This window comes from Alligator sinensis, unplaced genomic scaffold (assembly GCF_000455745.1).
Source record: "Alligator sinensis unplaced genomic scaffold, ASM45574v1 scaffold472_3, whole genome shotgun sequence".
Taxonomy (NCBI): domain Eukaryota; kingdom Metazoa; phylum Chordata; order Crocodylia; family Alligatoridae; genus Alligator; species Alligator sinensis.
In genome coordinates this window covers 390006-396749 of record NW_005842852.1, presented here as the reverse complement: position 1 = coordinate 396749, position 6744 = coordinate 390006, and the positions used below count along the sequence as shown (strand labels likewise).

The following is a 6744-nucleotide window of genomic DNA, read 5'->3' as shown; positions in this document are numbered from 1 at the left end:
TTCTTTCCCGGTCACAGCCCCGCAGGCCACAGAAACCGGCTTGGCGGGCTGCATGTTGGACAAGCCTGCTCTAAAAATACTCATACATGTATACTCAGAGAAAATAACCATTTAAAATCTTAATCTAAAATCAACTGAAAGCAATGGATTCAATTGCCACTGATTTCAATTCCTTTCTATTGACCTAAACTGGTTTTGGTTCAATATAAATACAAAAAAGTGTCATGAAGTTCTTTTGACATCAGTATAGTGCATGAAAGTGATGTGAGGGATGTCCTTAGAACCAAGATACAGTCCTAATTTACAATTTTCCTTTTTGTTATAAATTTGAAAAAAAATACAAAAATGTAACTTAAGAATTTAAAATAAATTGGAGAAAACTACTGAAATTAGTTGGACTACTATGCAGAAAAAAAAGCAACATATAGGGCATGTCTACATGTCACCCTACGGTGATAGAGCAATGTGCAACACTGCCAGCAAGTGTGCTACAGTGATGTAGCGATCACATGGGTCGACATGTGATTGGCAGCCACATCACCGTGGCGGCACGCTCCCCTGATATAGCGTGCCACTATGGCGATGTAGTGGTGAAATCTAATTATAAGCCACATGCACAGCACAGTAAGTGGCCATACTGTGCCATGTTTTGGTACTTCCAAAAAGAAGTGCTAAAAAATGGTGCTGTAGCAACATTGCCATACAACAATGTGTAGACACACCCATAAAGGACCAGAAAGAGTGCAAGTAAAAAGTAGCATTACTTTGCTCCTTTTACACAGTATTCTCTCAATATTGTGCTTGGCAACTCTGTTCTGCAGTGGAAAGAGCCACCCCATCTGCTCACTGGACCTGTCATCTCATGGGCCCAAACTTAAGATGTTACAGAAAGATTGCAGAGACACATCTGGGCCTCAAACTACTAACTCATGCTGCTCATCGTTGTTGGCTCTAATGATACTGTCAGAGGGACCTGATCAAATCAAAACTGACTACAAGGCTCTGGGCATAAGGGTGGAATAGTCTCCCACATTTCTGTCTACCTGAACCCTGGATTAGTGCTCTAACCAGGGGTTAGAGTAAAAAGGGATAAAAAGTAAAAGAAGAAAGAAGTAAAAAAGTAAAAGTAGTAAATGAAGAAAGACCTTCATTTTCATTATTTAAACAGGACCAGTCCCTCCACAGTTTCTTCAAGAAGAGCTTATCTGCCTTTATGTAGGAGAAGGCTCAGGATTGCCAGTCCCAAATGGGGAGAAGCCCTACACTTCTCAGGGATATAGGTGCTCAACCTCCTTCTCTCTCACCAACACTTCTTACTGCATAGTTTGGGCAGCTCCTTACTCAACACACCATCTTATGTGAACTCCATTCTTAGCTGCCTAACTCTCCTTGGCTTGCATTCTGAGGTTGCAAATTCCACTTGGAAACAGAGTACCTATCCCCCTGACTTAATTTATCCACAGGCTTCCACAGAGAAGGACAAATATAACTGATCTTTCAGGTATCAGTGTTGTATTAAGATGAATTAAGATGAAGTGACCCATGATTTTATTAACAGCCAGTACAGAACTTCCATGGTTCATTTGGAGGTGCAATGTAATGTAACAAACATAGAGCTGGGTGGGCATCCTGAAAAATAGGCCAAGTTTCCTGTAACTGTAGGAAACCATTTATATAATCCCTTTTGCAGATTGATCAAGGCCCATCTTAAAACTAATTAGGGTTTTTGCCCCCACTACTCCATCAGGAAAGCTACTTTAAAAACTTACTCTTCTGCTAGGAAACTTTTAATATTTAGCCTGTATTTATTCATAGCTAAGTTATAACCTTTTGTCCTTAAGCCACCACTAAAACTTTTCCTTCTGTTAAAGTAGTTCTGTTCTTTCCCTCACTCATGTTTACCCCCTTAATATATTTACAGTAAGATTTGGAAAAAATCTACAAAAATCTATCTTTTTCAGTTTTCAAGCAACTAAGCTCTTTTAGTGTCATCTCATAAGATAGGCTTAGGCTTTCCATTTTCCTGATCATCCTTCCTCACGGTCCTCTGCTGCTGGTTATTTGAATGAATTTTTCTTCAAAAGGGTTGACCAGAATTATATACACTAATCCAGATGAGGGCTCACAATGGCATTAATACTTCCCTATTTCTACTGGAAATACCTTGCCCAACACATCCTAGGATCATATTGGCCATCTTCATGGCTGCATGACACTGAGGGCTCGTAGTCATCCTGTCCTCAACTAATATACTTCAGTCTTTCTCCTCTCCTATAGTTAAGGGTGAAGGTTTGACGTAGTGATTTTAGGGACTCCTTTGAATAAGAATTGTCTGTAAAAGGAGAGGACTGGACTTCATGGCTGAGGAAGCACCTTCCAATCCAGTTCTATGTTTTAATGGTTCCACATTCTTGAGCTGTCTATTTATAACAGAAATTCTTGTTAGTCCTTAAGTACATGACCTTGCCCTTGTATTATTAAATGAGTTTACTTTTTACTATTGTTGTGTCCTATTAATGAGTTAAGGGACATCTTAGTGAAGGCAGAAAGCAGAATGATAAAGTGTCCAGAGAATAGGTTGATATAATGAAGACCTATTACTAAAGTGACAGATACTTAGCCAGTCAATGGGTATTAGAAGTAGCCAGCCAAGCAGAAAGGATTAATACTTCCTAAATGATTAATAAGTGAAAGTTTTATAGAGGTTGATAAACCCAAAGAGCACATCCAGATGTGCACGGACGTTTGATTCCCTGGGGACAAATAGCGGCGGTGCACCTTTTGCCACTGCTACTTGTCCTCGGGGAATGCCTGTGCCATACATGCTTTGGCACATGGCAAATTGGCCTGGGTGGGGTAGGGTAGGCTGGGGCCAGCACTGGGCTGGTCCTAGCAGCCTTACCTGTGGCCCTGGGGACCTCCCAGGGCTGTAGCTGTGGCGATTCTGCCGCATGAAGCCTGGCTGGCAGTGGAGCGTGGCTCCAGGTGGCCCGGCTCCGCTTTTCAGCAGCACGCACTGACTGAGCGTGCATTGCTCCATTTTATTTTCTGCAGGTTTTTTTGACCCTTGGATATCCGGGGTGCGGTGCATGCTCAGACAGTGCACCCTTACAGCATGGAGAAATGTGTTTGCAGCACCACATACCGCAAGACCATGCTCATCTGGACACACCAAAAGAATCTAAGACGCTAGGCAAGCTTTTCAAGTGATGAGCCAGATCTATCTAGCTCATGTCCGTGGTGGGCTCGTGCTCCTGATCTGGGCCTATGCCACCAGTGTCACTTTTCCCCACTGCCCACCCACCCAGCTGCAGTGCAGCAAGGCACAGACAAAGCTCCCCTAGTGCTGCGGGCTAGATCCAATAGCTCTGCAGGTCTTCAGGCCATATACTGCTGATGCCTGTCATAGACAGTTAACAGAAATAACAGTTCATCAACGTGGAGACAAGTACAGATTTGGAGAGAGAAAGGAATGAGTTGCAGCTTCTGAACATTCAAGGGCAAACAGGGAACTGACCTCATGAACAGTCAAATCAAGGTAAACAAGACATTTCACCTGAGAATTACAGGTGACTGATAGCACATGCAGCATGCCTGTCCATCCTGGGACTAGGAATGAGAGAAAAGTTTGCAAAGCGCACACATTACTTTTTAAAAATTCCAACCTGTACTCCAGTTTTATGTCAATGCAATTTCACTGATACCACTAGAGCAGTGGTTCCCGAATTTTTGGACTCAAGGCACTGCTCATTAGACTTAAAGCACCCCTTAGAAAATGCTAGCTCTGAAGTTTTACTAATTTTTTTTACCATGGAAAAATAATAGAGCAGATTTTCTGTAGCAAAGAATTCAGAAAGACCACAATAGGTCAGAATGTTTTTGACACTGTGGATTCCTATTTGAAATCTCTTAGTTTATTTTGTGAATCATGTGTAGGTGTTCTCAATGGAGAAAAGTATTTGGCATGCAAGATCTATTTCAAAATAGTTGGGTAGAGCCCCAGTCATTGAGAAAATAGGATAGTTCTGCTCTTACTAGCAGAACAAGAGAGCAAACTGAGCTCCAATCATATGCAATAGCTCAGGAGTGAGCTATGCCAGGAAAGGTGGGGTTCCCTCAGCCTCTCTCCTAGGGAAAGCAATAGGCCTCTTTCCCAGAGTGAAATTCCATGGTTCACTCCAATTTAGACTGGATTTCCATCTACAACACCTCTTATATGCACCATAATGCCACAGTTACACAAGGTGGGTTGTACCCTTGCATTCCCTCACAAAGACATCTCACAGGTGATGTGTTTCCCTTCTCCTCTTCCCCTCTTGTACAGCAAAGAGAGGCGTTAGAGCTTTATTATCTTTAGACTGAATGCATGGCGTGGTAGCCCTGCAGGCTCAGCTGTAATTGTGGCCTTCTTTCTGACAGGAGCCTGTGACTGGCAACTGGTTAAAACAAACCTATCTTTCCCAACTAATGTATTTCCATTTTTCCAAAGATAAACAAGCAGAGAAAGGGATGTAAACCACTACAGGCCTGCACGCTGGGGTCTTTATTATGGCACATCTCCTCCCTCCATATTAGTTACCCCGCCATCTGAGACACATGCCCAAGAGCCTCTGCTTTGGTCCCACAGCTTCCTAATTCAGTCTCTCCTGACAGCGCAAGTTGTTTAGGTGTCTAAACTCCCAACAGGATTCACATTCTTCTTCCCATCTCACCTACACGCAAGGACTGCATTAGCACTGCAGTCACGAGTCTTCCTCATTACATCATGGCCTAAACCCCAATATTCTCTACTAGCTGGGGCCTGTGCAGTGTTCCTCGCCTCCCCTCCTCTTTCTTCACAGTGGCATCACTCTAGATGTGGAAGGATCATTAGATGTGTTCTGGGAAGGTAGTATTTTTGCCAGAAGAGGAAGCATATAAAAGTAAGGTTTCTACCCATACCTATAAGCTGTCATTTGCATGAAAATTGATTTTCTTATTTATCCCATGTGTGTCTTGTATTAAAGCAAAAGACACTTGATTAGCATTTCTTTCCTAACCAAATCTACAGAATCCCATTTAAAATCACAAATATAATTTTTTAGCAAGTGACACCTCAGATTACAACTAAAAGAGATAGGAGACAAATGTTTCAGTTTCCAATTTACGCTGTATATTGGACAGCACTTTGTGTTCAGTAGATTTTGCTGATTTGAGTATATTTGTTTGTATTAACTCTTGATGAGCAAACAACTGTCAATATTTCTGTAGAGAACCATTACACTAAAAAAATCTTGATTTTAATTTCAGCATGCTAAAGGAACCAATAATGAGCAGTGAATTCACAATTAAAAGGAATTTGAGTACAGCACATTTAGCATGTCAACCACAACCCCCTCATCCTTAGTGTTCTACATCACATGACGAAAAGGAAGTAATAAGCATCCTCAACTTTCCCCCTCCATTTGTTCTCCAGTTGCTGCCCCTTTTCCATTACCAAATGAAGCGCCTCCCAACTAACTCTCCCAGAAAACACTGCTACATGTCTGTCATGGCCCAGTTTCATCTCACCTCCCAGTTGCACCTCTATCCCACCTGCTGGCCCACTCTCCAGATGTTTGCTACTCTTGACTCCATATCAGTTTTCTTTTGGACTTTCTCCACTGCCCAAGTGATTACTAGCTTAGCTGTTGAACCAAAAAAGTTGGTTGTGGATGACATGGATAGTAATATTGGCAATGCCCTGAATCAAGAGGCATATCACCAAAATAGAAGAGATTGGCCAGTTATAACTGCTAAGAGATGCAGTTATAACATACTTAAAAACATGTCATCCTTAATTTTTGTCTGTTTTTTGTTTTTGAAATGATGCTGTGGGGAGGGTTGTTAGGATATGTATGTGTCAAAATTAATGTTACCAAATCTCCCAAATATAGTCCTTTTAGCCTGTGCTGCAGGAATTCTCATCTCTACATTTGCCTGTCTCCCTGCCCAATATCGAATTCTGTCTCTTAACCTCTAAAACAATTCTGGCTCCCAAGGCCCCATAACAATTCTCTTTGCCACAACCGTTCAATGCACCCCAAAGTCCTCATACCAGTTCTGCTTCTCAGTCAGTTCTATCCCTATATCCCACCTCTCCTCAATTCTACCCTACATCTGCTCAGTCAACCTGCTCTCACATCTGTGCTGTCATCTCCCAACATCCTCTTGCTGAACCTAGGCCACTCCCAGGCCTCGGTGGGTTGTCAGGCCAGATGTTGCTGATAGGAAAGGAGGTAGTAATATTGCATCTAGTCTTTCTCCTCTGCTCTTCCCCTACCCCTTCTATGTGACTGCTCCTGGTTTGAGGAGACTTCTTGCAACTTCCCTAATTAGCTGTTCTAACCTCAGATTGCCTAGCAGAAAGGTATCCAAAGAGGGGGTTTCCCTAAAGTGAGCTGGAAGAGAAAGAGCAGGGGGAGTCTTGTGAGTTAGTTTAACTCCTTAGAATGCAGATCATGAGGAAAGTTTCTGGCAATCATGAGACAGGTTAACCTGGAGCTAACTCTTAAGAAAAATCCTGATGAGCTCCACCTGCCAGGGGCTGGAAGCTCATCCTCATCCCTGGCACAGTAAGTAAAAACTCAGAATCCTTATGAAAAAGCCCACACTCAGCTATTATTCACATAGGAATTAGCCAGTTCTCCAAGTCATAAAGAATGAAGTTTTCAGTTTTCAAATAATCATATACATGACAAACTACATCTTCATGTAACCTAACAA

General features: G+C 42.3%; 1 protein-coding gene across 3 annotated transcripts in view; it reads right to left on the bottom strand.

Annotated features, from left to right (window-relative positions):
* The window catches only part of PLCE1 (phospholipase C epsilon 1), a 336566-nt gene that overhangs the window by 24986 nt on the left and 304836 nt on the right, over positions 1–6744 (bottom strand). The window lies entirely within an intron of this gene.